Source organism: Erithacus rubecula (genome assembly GCF_903797595.1).
Source record: "Erithacus rubecula genome assembly, contig: scaffold_133_arrow_ctg1, whole genome shotgun sequence".
In the NCBI taxonomy this organism is placed as follows: Eukaryota; Metazoa; Chordata; class Aves; order Passeriformes; family Muscicapidae; genus Erithacus; species Erithacus rubecula.
In genome coordinates this window covers 82,899-97,846 of record NW_027636161.1, presented here as the reverse complement: position 1 = coordinate 97,846, position 14,948 = coordinate 82,899, and positions in this window count along the sequence as shown.

The window sequence follows — 14,948 nt, the reverse complement described above, 5'->3', positions numbered from 1 at the left end:
GGGAAAGTTAGGAGTTTCAGATTGCTTCAAAAGAACCAGGAAAACCCCTTTTTCCTGAGTCTAGCCAGTTCTCCAAGCAAAGCAGGTTCCAGGTGAGTGATGACAGGATGAAGCTGGAGAATGTGCAATAAGGTTGTCCACACTGGGTCAGACCTCAAGGCACAGCTTCTCTGAGCAGGCCAGACCTCCTGAGGAGAGACCCTGGATCAATATCAATCACAGAATGCTGCAATCTCCTCTGCTCTAAAGAGAACAGTAATAAAACACACCCTTTAAAATAATAATAAATTATTAAAGAGTTAAGAAGATGTTTGAATTATTTCTCCATAATGATAGTAGGAAGCCTTCCTGATGAATGGCACCAGAGCAAAGGGAAATCAAGGCAGAGCCATGGTTTGTAAGGACTTGCTTGATCCCAATGAGCCCCGTGGTACATTTGGTGCTGAGCCCTGGAACATCAGGATGTGAGAGGAGATTGCACAAACCTTTCCAGGAGTCCAAGTCATAAGAAAAAAACAAATTTCTCAAAACATTAATGGGTCCCACTGAGGTCTATTCCCACCCCAGGATCCTCATGGACTCCTTGGAGGAGAGAATTGGAGGCCGGGATTGCCCAAAAACGCTTCATTGAAGAAATTAATTTATCTAAATTGCACAGTTCTTAGTATTTGATCTCCTGTTGGCTACTGATCCCTTTGCCTTTGATGTGAATTAAGCCCTCATTCTTTGATTGTCTTACCAATCTTTTCCCAGACCAGGTGTCTTCAACCACACTGGGGGTTATTTTCTTTAATGGTCATTTACCTCTTGCGTATCTTCTGGGTTACTCCCAGTCTGTAGATGTTGAACTTATCAGGCCTCACCCATCCTCAAGGAACAGTTTTTTGAAGAGAAACTTCAATTCCCCTCCTCCTGGGCAAAGGCAAACAAACCCCTGACCAAAGTTACATTAAAAAACCTCTAAAAGTTGTATCATTTGCAACAATCCCATTAGGTTCAGTGTCACAATGCTCTCTTTGGTTCCATAAGGCCAAGCAAGTGTCACATCACCACCTGGGTTCCACAAAGCCCCGCAGTGTCACAGTTGCCTCCTTGTTCCACGGTACCCTACAGTGTCACAATGCTCTCCTTGGCTCCATGAGGCCCCACAGTGTCACAACTGTCCCTTCATTCCATGAAGCCCTGCAGTGTCACAAAGGTCTCTATAATTCCATGAGTCCCCAGTGTGACAATGGACCCTCAGTTCCATGTGTCCCACACTGTTACATGAATCCTTAGTTCCATGGAGTCTTGGAGTGTCACAATGGTCTCCTTTGTTCCTTGGTTCCATGACACTGTGTAATGTCACAGTTGTCTCCATGATTCCATACTGCCCTGCAGTGTCACAATGCACCATTGGTCAGTGAGGCTCCACAGTGTCACCATGGCCCCTTGGTTACATGGAGCCCACAGTGTCACTGTGGTCCCCTTGGTTCCATAAGGTTCTGCAGTCCCAAAATGTCACCTTCGTTCCATGAGGTTTGGTAGAGCCACAAGGCCCTGCTGTGTCACAATACCCATAGATCCATGAGTTTCCGTGGAGTCACCATGGTCTCCTTGGATCTGCAGTATCTCAGTGATCTCCTTGGTACCTTCCCACCCCAATTTCTAAATGGCTTTTTGATTCCATGAGGTTACACAGTTCCATAAGGGTGTCCTTGGTGCCATGAGGATACAAAAATTCCACATAAACATTGAGCAACACCTGCTTATCACACCTGGGAACATCTGTCTGCATTCAAATTAGGGGTTAAAGGTGAGAATGGCATCAGCTGCTTCCATCTGCAACAGAAACCCAGGAAAAGGACAGGGACAGAGACTTCAGCTGAAAGACTCTGAGAATTCACAGAATCACAGATTCATTAGGTTAGAATAACAAGATCATCAAATCCAACCCCTGACTAAAATTTTAATATGGCAACGAGTGTCATATCCCATCTTTTTTTAAACACATCCAGGGATGGTGTCTCCACCAACCCCTGTGCAGATAATCCAGTACTTTATCACTCTTTCTGTAAAAAATTTTTCCTAATATCCAACCTATATTTCCCTTGGCACAGCTTATAACAGTCCTCTCATTCTGACAGCCATTGCCTGGTGAAAAAGACCAACCCCCACCTGGTCACAACCACCTTTCAGGAAGTTGTAGAGAGTGATAAAGTCACCCCTCAGTCTAATTATCTCCAGGATAAACATCCCCAGCTCCCTCAGCTGCTCCTCATAGCACTTGTGTTCCAGACCCCTAACCAGCCTTGTTACCCTGCTCTGCACATGCTCCAGCCCCTCCATGTCCTTCCGAAATTCAGAAGCCCAGAAGTGGACACAACACTCGAGGTGCTGCCCAACCACTGCTGAGCACAGGGGAAAAATCACTGCCCTGGTCCTGCTGGCCACACAGTTTCTGATCCAGGCCAGGAGCCATTGGCCTCTTGGCCACCTGGACACACTGCTGGCTCATGTCCATATCCCCAGGTCCCTTCCTGCCTGGCCACTGCCCAGCCACTCTGTCCCCAGCCTGGAGCACTGCAGGGGTTGTTGTGGCCAAAGTGGAGGACCCTGCACCTGGTCTTGTTAAACCTCACCTTGGTGGATTTGGGCCCTGGATCCAGCCTGTCCAGGTCACTTTGCAGACCCTCCTACTCTCCAGCAGATCCACACTCACACCCAGCTTGGTGCCATCTGCACATTTGCTGATGGTGCACTCAATGCCCTCATCCAGATCATCAATGCAGATATTGAAATCCACGCTGGCTGGCTCTGATCCCTCAGCCATCCTGTAGGTGCCCTGTGATGGCTCTCAGGGTGATCTGTTCCATCACCTTGCTGGGCACTGAGGTCAGGCTGACAGGCCTGGAGTTCCCCAGATCCTCCTTCCAGCCCTTCTTGGGGATGGGCTCACATTGGCACCTCCAGTCCTCTGGGACCTCCCTAGTGAGCTAGGACTGATGGTAAATGATGGAGAACAGCTTGGGGAGCTCATCCACCAGTTCCCTCATCTCCCTAGAATGGATCCCATCTGGTGCCAGAGACACCTGTGAGCATCTGAGTAGCTCAGCAGGTCCCCAGCTGATTCCTCCTGGTTTACAGGGGGCCTGTTCTGATCCCTGTCCTCATCTACTGGCTCAGGAAAACACTTGTCCTGAGGACAATCTGTCCTCTTGTTGAAAACTGAGGCAACAAAGGTATTACGTACCTCAACACCTTCAATATCTTTATTTACAATATTCCCCACTGGATCCAATCAAGAGCTGAGGTTATCCTTGTTCCTTCTTTTGTTATTATTTTAATTATAAAACTGTTTTTCATTATTTTTTCACAGAAGCTATCAGGTAAAGTTCTAACTGAACTTTCAGCTCTCTACTTTTCTTTGTTCCTAAGCTAATAACATCCTTAAATACTTCCTGAGTTGCCTGCTCCTCTTTCCAAGCTGATGCACCTTCTTTTTCCCTTACTTCCTGGAAAATCTCCATGCCCAGACAGACCTTTTCCTCACTGGCTCACCTTTTGGCAGAGAGGGCCAGGCTGCTCCTGCTCCATCAGAATTTCTTTCTTGAAGTGTTTTCATCTTTCCTGAACGCCTTTGTTTGAAAAGGCTCTTTCCCTTAAAAGGAATCATTACCTGATTCAGGTATCCCCAAATCTGCATCCTGAAGAGGCCAAAGTCGTTTCTCTCTAAGTCCAGTGTAGAAGTTTTGTTCATGGCCCTCCTTCTTTCACAAAATATTTAAAAACTCAATAATTTAATGGTCTCTTTATCCCAAACAACCTCTGACCACCACATCTCCCCCCAGCCCTTCTCTGTTTGTGAACAGCAGGACACAGAGCTTCCCTCAGGAGTGGGAAGAGAAGGAAACCTCCCCAAAGTGCAGCCTGGAAGGTTCAGTCTGGAGCTGAGGAAACAGCAAAGTCCCTGCCAGGGCAGAATGTTGGTGGCCCAGGTGTCCCAGCTGAGGCTGGGCCATGCCATGGCTCTGTGTGCCAGGAGCCGGCAGCGCTGGGTGCAGGGAGCCCAGGGAGGGCACAGCAATGCTGGGCTGAGAAATGCTGGGGAGACAGCGAGATGGGCGTGTGCAGCCAGCCAGGGCAGAGGAGCAGCACGCACAGGGGCACAGGCTGCAGGAGAGATGGCCAAGGGCTGGGCAGGGCTGGCAGGGCCAGAGGCACCCAGGCCTTTGTGCCCTGGGCTGGGCAGCACCTCTGGAGCCCCACAGGAGGAACTTTCCTTGCAGGGGCTGCACTTTGCTGCTGCCTCGGCCCTCCCTGAGCAGGCTGGCAGGCCTTGCAGGGTGATGCCATTTGTCCTTGCTGCTCTCCCATCCCAGTGACCCAGAAACAACCCCGAGCCACCCGTGAGGGACAGGCCCTGCTGGGCCAGGCCTGGGCTCAGCCCTTGGCCTTTCTGCTGCCTCCAACCAGCCCAGGCCTTGCTCAGCATTGCAGTTCCTGCTCACAGCCTTTGGCTCCTGCAATCCTGCCCTCAAGGATCTGCTCTCACCAGTCCCTGAGGAGCCTTTGGCAGTCCCTGCCCTCAGTGGGGCCACTGATGCTCCAAGGGACTTGGAGTTTTGCTTCTGACTCCTTGAGCAGCTTCTTCAACCTTCTCTCAGTGCCTGGGGCTCCTGGACTCAGCCCCAAATCTGTCCTGTTATAAATATGATTCCTGCTAATTAAATTGTAATTATATTAGCAAAATTGTTGTTTTGTATGAATAGAAAAATTGTACTTAATTGTTCCAATGCATAAAAGATAAAGGAAGGTTAAACAAAGCAGATGGTATCATTCTCCAGATGTCCAGTGGGAGTGGAGATAATAAGAGTATAGGTCTAAGAACAGCATCTAGAAATAAAACTTTTGACCTTGAATTGAGCCAAATTGGGATAATTCCAAGCATTAGACACTTGGCTTGTTATGGGAACATCAGCTAATTATATAACTCTAATCTCAGTGCACCTGCGCTACCTGAGAGGCCACACAATGAACCCTGAGGAAGACCCAGAGCCTTCACCAGAAACAAGATCCCCGAAAGGAGGAGAGACCCCTGACCATTGTTGAAGCATGAGCAACACAACACAGTGACAGAGATTTTAGGAATAGGATCTAGGAGGAAATTTCCAGAACATTCTGTATTAATATGCATTAGTAAAGTATGTAAATGAGATTTTAGCTTGATTCAGTTGGCATGGTGTGAGAGGAAGGGCCTTCCCCGTACCCCTGGTTGGTTTTGCTTATGCTGTATTTGAACCCAACCTCAATTACACTAAAATACTCACTGCCAAATTTTGTATTTATTTAAATATACATAACAAATATACTTTGATTGTATTTGTTTATATACAATACTGCTATCATTAATAAATTACTGCTAAATTTGTATTTGTTGTTTGATTAATTGAACAATCAAAGACTCCATTCATAACAATTTTGGGGATCATTAAAATACAGAAAGATTCCAGGAGCTCTTTGTATTTCTTCACTTGTCTTCAAGTCTCCAGGGCTTGTGCAGATGCTTGGAGACATTTTGGAGTTTTCCTAAGAAGGAAGATTTGAAAGTGCATCATGACTTTACTCAAGGGAATGTTTTTCACTTTTTCTGTTCAGAGGCGAAGTGATAGAAGCATTTCCCAAGTGACCTTGATGCAGAATGTCTCCTTAGGAGGTCTGGGCACATTGAAGAATGAGCCCCTTTGCAGGCTGACCCTGTTTGGACAACCTGCTCCTCACCCCCCTCATCACCATATCATGATGTCTCCCACCTGGTGCTGACAACCCAAAATATAAAAAACCTCATTAATTTCTCTTTGTAATAAAAATGTTATTTAATTTTAAAATTAAAATTAATTTTCCTTATTTGTAATATTGTTATTCTATTTTTTAGACCAAATTTTTATATTCGTAATAAAAATATTTCATTAGCAACCAAAAAAATTATTGGTCATTGCTTTTATGTAATACAATTCCCTTCATTAATTAAGCTCTATTGGTTATTTATTTCTCTCTTTTTAGGATAATTCATAATGTTTGAGTTATTTTTTTATCTTTTTTATATCTTTTTTTTTCAGACAGGTTTAGGGTGGGCACTTCGGGGTCCAGGGAGACATTTCTGGGGCACATTCGGGGCAGTTTTGGGTCTGGGGGAAGAATTTTGAGGGACAGGAGGACACTTGGGGGCATTGAGTGGGCACTAAAAATGAACTTAGGGATCCTGAGGGAAAGTCTGGGCTTTGAAGTGGCTCATGGGGGTCTGTAAGGGGGTTCTCCGGGGTGCAGGGCATGATGGGAGTTGTAGGAGTAGGTATAATACAGTTTAATGGGGCCGCAGAGCATCATGGTTATTCCAGGTGCAGCTGCAATATCTCTCGGTGGAACACGGGGCATGATGGGAGATGAAGTCATTGCTTGAATAGCACTCTATGGCACCACAAAGCATGATGGGAGCTGTAGTCCCGGAAGTGATTCTAGTGGAGTGTTTACGAGCTCTGGGAGGGCACTTGGGGGACACTTTTGCCTCTGAACAGCAACTTCAGGTTCTCAGGGAGGAATGTTTACAGTTCGGGAGCACTTGGGGGGAGCTTGGAGAGCTCTAACCAGGCACTTTAGGGCACGGGGCACAGCAGGAGTTTTAGGCACGGGACTGTGTTATAAGGTGCTCTGAGCACACGGGGGATAGCAGCAGATGAATTCCCAGAAGTGGCTGTAACGGGCATCTGTGGGCTTGGGAGCATTCAGGGGATTCTGGGACGTTTTTGGGGGTACGCGAATGGGCACTGAGGGGACACTTAGGGATCCTTGGAGTTTCTGGAGGACATCTATTGGACATACAGGGGGGGATACCGGGGTTCTGTGGAGCGTGCGGCATGATGGGTATTGTAGTGCCGACTCCAATGGGGCTCTATGGGCTGCAAGGCATGCTGGGAGTTAGAGGCAGAAAGGAAAAATGGCGCCGACTCCAGGCACCACCCCTGAGGCCCCGGTCCCCGGCCTGAACCTCCTTGGTGGCACCTTGGGCTGACACATACCTCAGGAGGGTGTCTGTTTTCACAGGGGAAAATAAGGTGTTTTAGATTGCTTCAAAAGTAAAACAAAGGGGAGAAAACCATGTTTGCTTGAGTGGAGGCAGTTCTCCAAGCACAGCAGGTCCCAGGTGAGTGAGGACAGACAGGATGGGGTTGGGGAATGTGGAGCAAGGTTGCCCACACAGGCTCAGACCTCAAGGCACAGCTTCTCTGAGCAGGCCAGACCTCCTGAGGAGAAACTCTGGATCAATATCAATCACAGAATGCTGCAATCACCTCTGCTTAAAGAGAACAGTAATAAAATCCATCCTTTAAAATAGGAATGGATATTTTTAAGAAACACTTTGAAGTGTTTTTCCATAACTATTATAGGAAATATTCCTAATGAACTACACCAGACCAGAGGGAAATCAAGGCAGAGCCATGGCTTGTTAGGAAACCTCTCAAGAACTCCAAGTGAGAATCAAACTCCAAAGTCCCTTAAAGTTTTAATGGGTCCCGGTGAGGGACACAACTGGGAAAGTGTCCCCAAGCCTCAATCAGAGCAGAGAACTGGAGGCAGAGATGACAGGTGGGGACAAAGAGAAGCCAAGTCTTGGTGCCCTGGGGCACAGCAGGGTCTGTGCCACCAAGGGCTCGAGGATACACCTTGTCCTGAGCCACTGGGGCCTCCTGGCACAGCCCCAGCAAGGCTGGGCACTGTCACCCCTTGTGCTGCCCTCAGCATCCCCCCACATCCCAGTGGCCTCAGGGATCTGCTGGGACCAGTCCCTGGGGAGCCTTGGTCAGGAATGGCCCTGGGGGCTCCTTCATGCTCCCAGGGACTGCAGGTTTTTCAAAGGGCTTTGGGTTTTGCTTTTGCCTTGGAGTCTCTGAGAACTTTGTGCAAACATGGCCTCCAGTTACCTTCTTTAATTAGTCTATTGAGAGACTTTGTCAGTAACAACATTCAATAGAGCTCAATGCATCTAGGTGCTTCAGTTTTCAAAGTTTCTTTACTTTTTCCTTTCTACACTGACTTTCTGAGAACTGACAACACTCAGACAAAGAGGGGGTTTCAATTTTTTTTTAAGCAATCCAAAATTTTTAAGGTTCCCCACTGCATACAGGCACAAGGTGCCACCAAGGAAATTCCTCATCCCCAAGGCAGAGCCCTGCAAGCAATGTTTGAGACCTTTGCACTCCTTGGTTCCCTGAGGCCTTGCAGTGTCAGAAAGGCCCATTGGTTCCATGAGGTTCTGGGCTGTCACAATGGAGATTTGGGTCCATGGGGGCCCCATGGTGTCACAATGCTCTTTTTGGTTCCATGAGGCCTTGATCTGTCACAATGGACCCCTGGTTCCATGAGGTTCATTGGTGTCACCATGGTCTCCTTGGTTCCATGAGGCATCACAATGTCACAACACACCCTTGGTTCCATGAGGTTCCTGCAGCAGGACTTCCCCTATGGCTCAGCAGAGCTCATCTGTTCTGTCCATCAGCTGGGCCATCACTCAGGGCATCTTCCCCTTTCAGGAATTGCTGAGATAACCCAGGCTGGACATCAGTCTTGTCCTGAATTCTCTTTGGTGCTAGGCAGGTGGAATTCCCAGCTGACCATGAGCATCTTGCTCTGAGAGCAGCTGAAGGGAGATAAGCCTTGAATTCCTGAGTGACACACACTTCACTTTACAAACAATAAAAGCCACACAAAATTTTTACAAAGCAGAAGTCTTCTGCATAGTCCCTGCAAACGGGCAGGGCTTCTCTCCTAGTTCTGGATGCATCTTCGTGGTTTCTTTTCTGGAAGCTGAGTGAAAGGGCTCCATGTGCACTCCCTCATCAATTTGGTGGTAAGTTACATTGACTCCTGATCTCTGCTATTTCTTCACTAGCTGTAATAAAGGTAAGTTTAATGTGCACTGTGTTTGTATCTACCTGCACTTCTTTTGTTTGTCCTGTACAGTAAGTAGTCAGTTTAAAGAGTCTTGTCTGTTTATGTTGAATCCATTCAGTAAATAATTCATTTTAGAATAGACCTAATCAGCCATGGTAAAGAACTTGTGCGAAAGAGCAATTTGGGCAGCAGGCTACCTGAAACAGAGTTACTGCCAGAAACCTGAGCATAGGGCAGGACTTGTCTAAGCTTTCATTCCATTTGTAACGTATTTCATTTAAGAACAAAATGAGAGAAGATCTTTTCTTTTCCACATTTATTCCTTTCCTGTTTATACACTGATATCAGCAATCTCCAGTTGACATTGATCCCCAGCACCTCCTAATGCAGTCTGAATAGATATGAAAATCAAGACACTTTATGGCTGACCATCAATCACACTTTGTACTTACCCCCACCGCCCATTTCCCTTATCCAACCCCTGACACTCAGAGCAGCCTTGTGCAAATCTGAACTTCCTCCACTCCAGTCTGTGCCTGCAGCTTTCAGCTCCATGGCACCAACTCCCACCTGCTTTCCTTGGAGAATGAACTGCTCAAGACACAGAAGAATGTTCATTTATTGTGAGCAAACAAACCAAGGGAAGGCACAGCTCCATAAAAAACAAAAATCATTCCTCTACTGAATATTACATCCCCTTTCCACAGCAGACAGTCTCAGAGCAATGGAAAACATATCCTGTGCCCAGCACAGATCCCAGGATGCCCCAAACCCTCCCAGCCCCGATTCTGCCCAGATTTGCTCTTTGCACACGAGTCCCACACTGAAGTCACGAGCTGCCTCCAATGCCCAGAGGAAGGAAAGGAGAGAAAGTGGCTGAAGAGCTCTCTTGTGCACAGCTACAGTTGCACTAATGCCAATATTCTGGGATCACAATACCTTGATCCAACACGCTCTACTGCATCTGTTCCCTGGGTAGAAATCTGGCTGGATTGCCAGGCCCAAGGAGTGCTGGGCAATGGAGCCACATCCAGGGGTGTCCCCAGAGCTCAGGATTTGGGCCAGGGCAATTCAATCTCTTTCTTGCTGATCTGGACGAGGCCATCGAGGGCACCCTCAGTCAGATGCCAGGTGAGCCCAGGCTGGCTGGGAGCGTGGCTGTGCTGCAGGGCAGGAAGCTCTGCAGAGGGATCTGCACAGGCTGGAGCCATGGGCCCAGGACAATGGGATGAGGTTCCCCAAGGCCAAGGGCTGGCTCCTGCCCTGGGCTCACAGCCACCCCAAATCCCTGACTGTGCCCTGCCCCTGATCCCCACAGCCTGTCCTGTTTCCTTCATCCCTGCAGTGCCAGGCACTTTCTGGGACAGGGGAGCTTTGCTCTGGGGATGGAGGGAGGTGCAAGTGCCACCCCTGCAGTGGGAACCACAACTCATCAGGTTTGTGTTCTTTGGGGGTCAGGAACTGGTGAGACTCAGAAGCATAGATAGGTTTCTCTTCATGGCCAACAAAAAAAAAAAGTAACAATGATATAATTCCATAAACATCACAATTTCTCCTCAGCTCTGTGCAATGTCAAAGCAGTATCTGATGTGTCCAATGTGGGAGGATAGTTTGTAGGGATAGTACAGAAGGCAATCTTTCCCGATGAATTACAGCTGTACTGATTGCTGGGAAATGAAAACAGCCTTGCCTGCATAATGAGGATGGGTATTCTAAAAGTGTGGGCTAACTAGTGAAGGATAAGTTACTGATGCAGTTAGAGCTTGAGACCCAGAGTCTGCTGCAGTTTGGGATGGAGTCTGCAGGCTGTGCTGTGAGGGGGAAGTTGTTGTGGAAGGGACAAACAAGGTAAGATGCTGTGTGAGGGACACACAGGGTTAGGTGTCCGCCTAGGGGACAGGTTGGGGTCAACCTGTCTTGCAGAAGGAAATTTAGAGAGAGGAGAGAAGAAGTCAGTGCTGTGTGGAGCTCCACATGAGGAAAGGGTCAGAGTTGGCTGAAAGAAATAATGAGAAGTATTTAATAAAGTGTTGATGCTTGGTTAGCAACCAATGGACATGGCTCAGCTGAGGCCTTATTAGCAGGCCATGAAAATGGCTTGTCTGAGGGTTCAGTGCAACAATCTAGCTGCTAAACTGCACGTATTAAAAAGGTCAGGCTATAGCAGCCTATTCATAAAATTGATACTACTGCAGCTAGAATATAAGAGAGAAGGAAGAGATGGATAGTTTGTTGCTATATAGAGGATAGGTGCAGTAGGTTTGCTGCTAAAAAGCACGTATACAGACTTAGCTAAAAAGTAGAAGGGGTGGTCTTCTCATCCTTGCAAGAGCCAATAGTAGGAGAAGTATATGTACCTAAAACAAATGAAAGTATGCCAAATATGCATTAGTCATTATATTTTGGATTATAAATGTAGATGGTGTCTTCAATAAATTGAACTATGCTTTATCAATCACACTGATTGGTTGCATATTTCCCTCGCCAAAGCTTCTCCACAAGTGGCATCCAGAACATGGACCTTGAAGCTCTGCCACTCTGCACTGACCCACCGCCGGAGGTAAGCGAGCTGGCAAGCACCAAGTAGCAGCGCTTGGAGGGCAAGGATCTCTGTATGCTGGCATACAAATGGATCCCGTGCCTGAGCCGCTCCCGATAAAGGAAGCTCGCCGTCCCAGTTACACCACCTATCAAAGGCTGCCATGCGCGCACGTTAGCAGGCAATCGGCTTAGATTGCTGGACTGCCCCTTTCCTTCTTTTGTAAAAAGGGAGGGATATGGATAAGCCAGCGGCATATGATTTATTTAAATGCTTTTTAGAAAAGCAAAAGGTAGAACTTGATCTTAATAAATATTTGCCCAAGCTGTTAGACTATGCTAAAGAACAGGGCTTTTTTACCAACCCAGATGACTTTTTCAAAATTGAGGAGTGACAAAATCTAGGAGATTGCTTGTATAGACCAGTCATAGATAAGGATAAGGTAGCAAAAAAGTTGTCTCAGACCTACTGGATCATAATTGTTTAGAGGCATATAAGGCAGAGAAAAATATTGCTGCTGTTGCCTCTATGCATTTGGATGGCAAACCGCCCACTATGATGTCCACCACAGGACAAAATAAACCTCCTGCTGCACAGCCAGGGATGTATATTTTTGGAGGAGACAATCTTCCTCAAGCACCGACTACACAGCAAGTTTTATTGCCTCCTAAATCTGTCTCTGAAGCAGTGCCCTATGCCCCCCTGCTGCTATCACAGCAGGAGGAGCTGCCTTCAAAGGAGACAGCTGAGTTAGAAAAAACAACGGCACATTCCTATGATAAAAGGCAGAGGTAAAATCAAGGGTAGAGTGGAATGGGGCAAAATCATGAAGGAAGCAATAGCGACTGGAGAAAGGAATTATGTGGCAAAATTACAGGAGCCGAGTGTAACTCGGCAAGCATTTCCAGTTGCATTTACCCTTTCTGGGGAAAATAGAATGGAAGCATCAATAACTCCTTTAAATTGGAAATTGTTAATGCAGCTTCATAGCACAGTTAATGAAGCTGGCATTCATGGGGAACCAACAAAGCAAGTGCTTAATTATATTTGGGGATCAGGGTTACTCTTGCAAGAAGATGTAAAAAATATTTTCTAACTGATTATAACAAGCTCACAATTTATGCTGTGGCAGGTTCATTTCCAGAGTCTTTGTCAAGATCCTGCACTTATTCAGAGAGCACAGGATGATCCGCTTCACGGGATCACATTGGAACAGTTTATAGGGATTGGTCGATTTGCCACACCCGAGAGTCAAGCTGTATTGGGGTCAGATGTAGTAAAAGAGGCAATGAGGTTAGCTGGGGCTGCATATAATAAGACCAGAACAAGGGGAATTACCATCTTATATGAATATTAGACAAGGTCCACAGAAATCTTTTCTAGTTTTGTCGACAAACTTACTGCAGCAATAGAAAGATCAGAGGTACCTCTGTTTATGCAAGAAGCTCAACTTAAGGAGTGCATTACTCAGAATAGCAATCCCCATGTAAAACCAGTGACAGCTACTTTACCAGGCAATTGGGAAGTAGTAGAGCTTTTAGAACGTATGAGTAAAATTCCCTCAGGGAACTCAGGCTATGTTAGTTGAGGCAGTAAATAGTTTGACATCAACCTTAAAAGAGGGGCAGTCTCAGAGTCAAGCCTTTGCTACTGTGCTGGAGTCTCAGAATTAAGCCTTTGTTGCTGCACTGGCACCGCTAAAACCTCCTGACTCCCAGAGTGTCGGCAAGCCTTGTTCAACCAGCAATTCTTTAGATGTGGTCAGTCCGGCCATATACACCGAGAGTGTTGGATTACAAATGTGTGGTGTCGTAACTGTCAGCTGGACTCTCATTCCACTGAAGCCTTCAGATGGAGGACAAAAAAACGAATGGGTGAGAGCAAAGGGACGCTGTGCCAGGACACCAACTGTGGCCCAAACCTCCCAAGTATTCCAGGCTGCCCCTCCCTGCTCCCAGCCAGCGAACTCCGGCCAGCCACAAGAGGCAGCCTCAGCTTGGACTTGGCAGACACAATAAACATTGTTTTAAAGGATACAAAGCTGGTAAAAATCCCTACTGGAGTGTGTGGACCTTTGATGTTAAATGGACAATCTTATGGAGCTTTGTTGTTAGGCAGATCCTCAACCACCTTACAGGATTTGACTGTGGAACCTGGAGTTATCAATGCGGACTATACAGGAGAAATTATGGTCATGGCTCATACACGTTTTCCTCCTATCAGTATTCCTCCAGGAAGCCATATAGCTCAGCTGGTCCCACAGCAACAACTGGTAAAGGAGGCACAAGGCCCTGTGCGAGGAGCCGGTGGATTTGGATCTACAGGAGGCTTGGTACTACTGACCTTCACAATGGAACAACATCCAGTAGTGGAAGTTATCTTATGGTATGGCCCTCAAGAAAAACAGCTTCAAGCCTTATTGGACACTGGTGCGGACATTACAATTATTGCCCGGCATCACTGGCCATCTACCTAGCCTCTACAAAACTGCTTAGAGGCAGTTGATGGGGTCGGTGGAGCAGGACGGGTCCAGAAAAGTTGTGAACCAGTATCCATTACTATTGAACAAAATACAGTATCAACTGTAGTGACAGTAACGGACCTCCCTACTGGAGTGCAGGCATTAATCGGGCGAGATGTGCTTGCTCAAATGGGACTGGTGCTACGCATGGACAATGGCCCTTTTTATGGTGGCCATTACTTGGACTTTCCCGATAGAGCAGTGGCTGCTAAAAAGGGAAAGTCTTGAGCAAGCCCATCTTTTAGTACAAAAACAACTACAGCAACTGATTGATATAACGCCACGCAAACCACGACTGAAAACAGCTCCACTCCCGACACATCAAGAGAGAGAATGCCTGAGGGACTATCTAGCAGTATAGCCACTGGTGCTCCAACTCCAGACCCTTCTAAGGAAGAGGATTGAGTGGACAATCCTTCTTGATTTAGAGACATTTGCTCTTCAGGATCCCTCAAGTGTTTGCGACCATATTGGACTTGGGCGAAGGCGGTGTTTAAGCTGTGTTAAGGGGTGTGGGAGTGGTGCTTGGGTGTTAATCTGTTGTGCAGGGTGTAAACAAAATCTTTGGGAACAACAATCACAGTTGTGGCGACTTGTATGCAGGTAGTGTAGGTGGGACCTCCATGGAGGTAGCTGGCAGCGAGACTCTCAGGATGAAACTGAGGATCGCTCACTAGGAGCTGCTGAACTTGTTTTAGATAATCGTGAAAACAGATATCGACTGTTAGTACATTGGTAACTTCTGGACGCTATCAAACAGATTAAGTGCTACCTTGCTACAGTAGCACTCAGGGTCATTTGTTCTCGACATATAGCCATTTCACAACACCGTACTATAAGAGAGGAGGAGTGGGATGCTGCTATTAGGAGGCATCAACAATCTAATCTTGGGAGTAATAATTCTTAGTATCCTCCCAGTACAGGCATGGGTACCAGTACAGGCCCCAGCACAATCCAAAA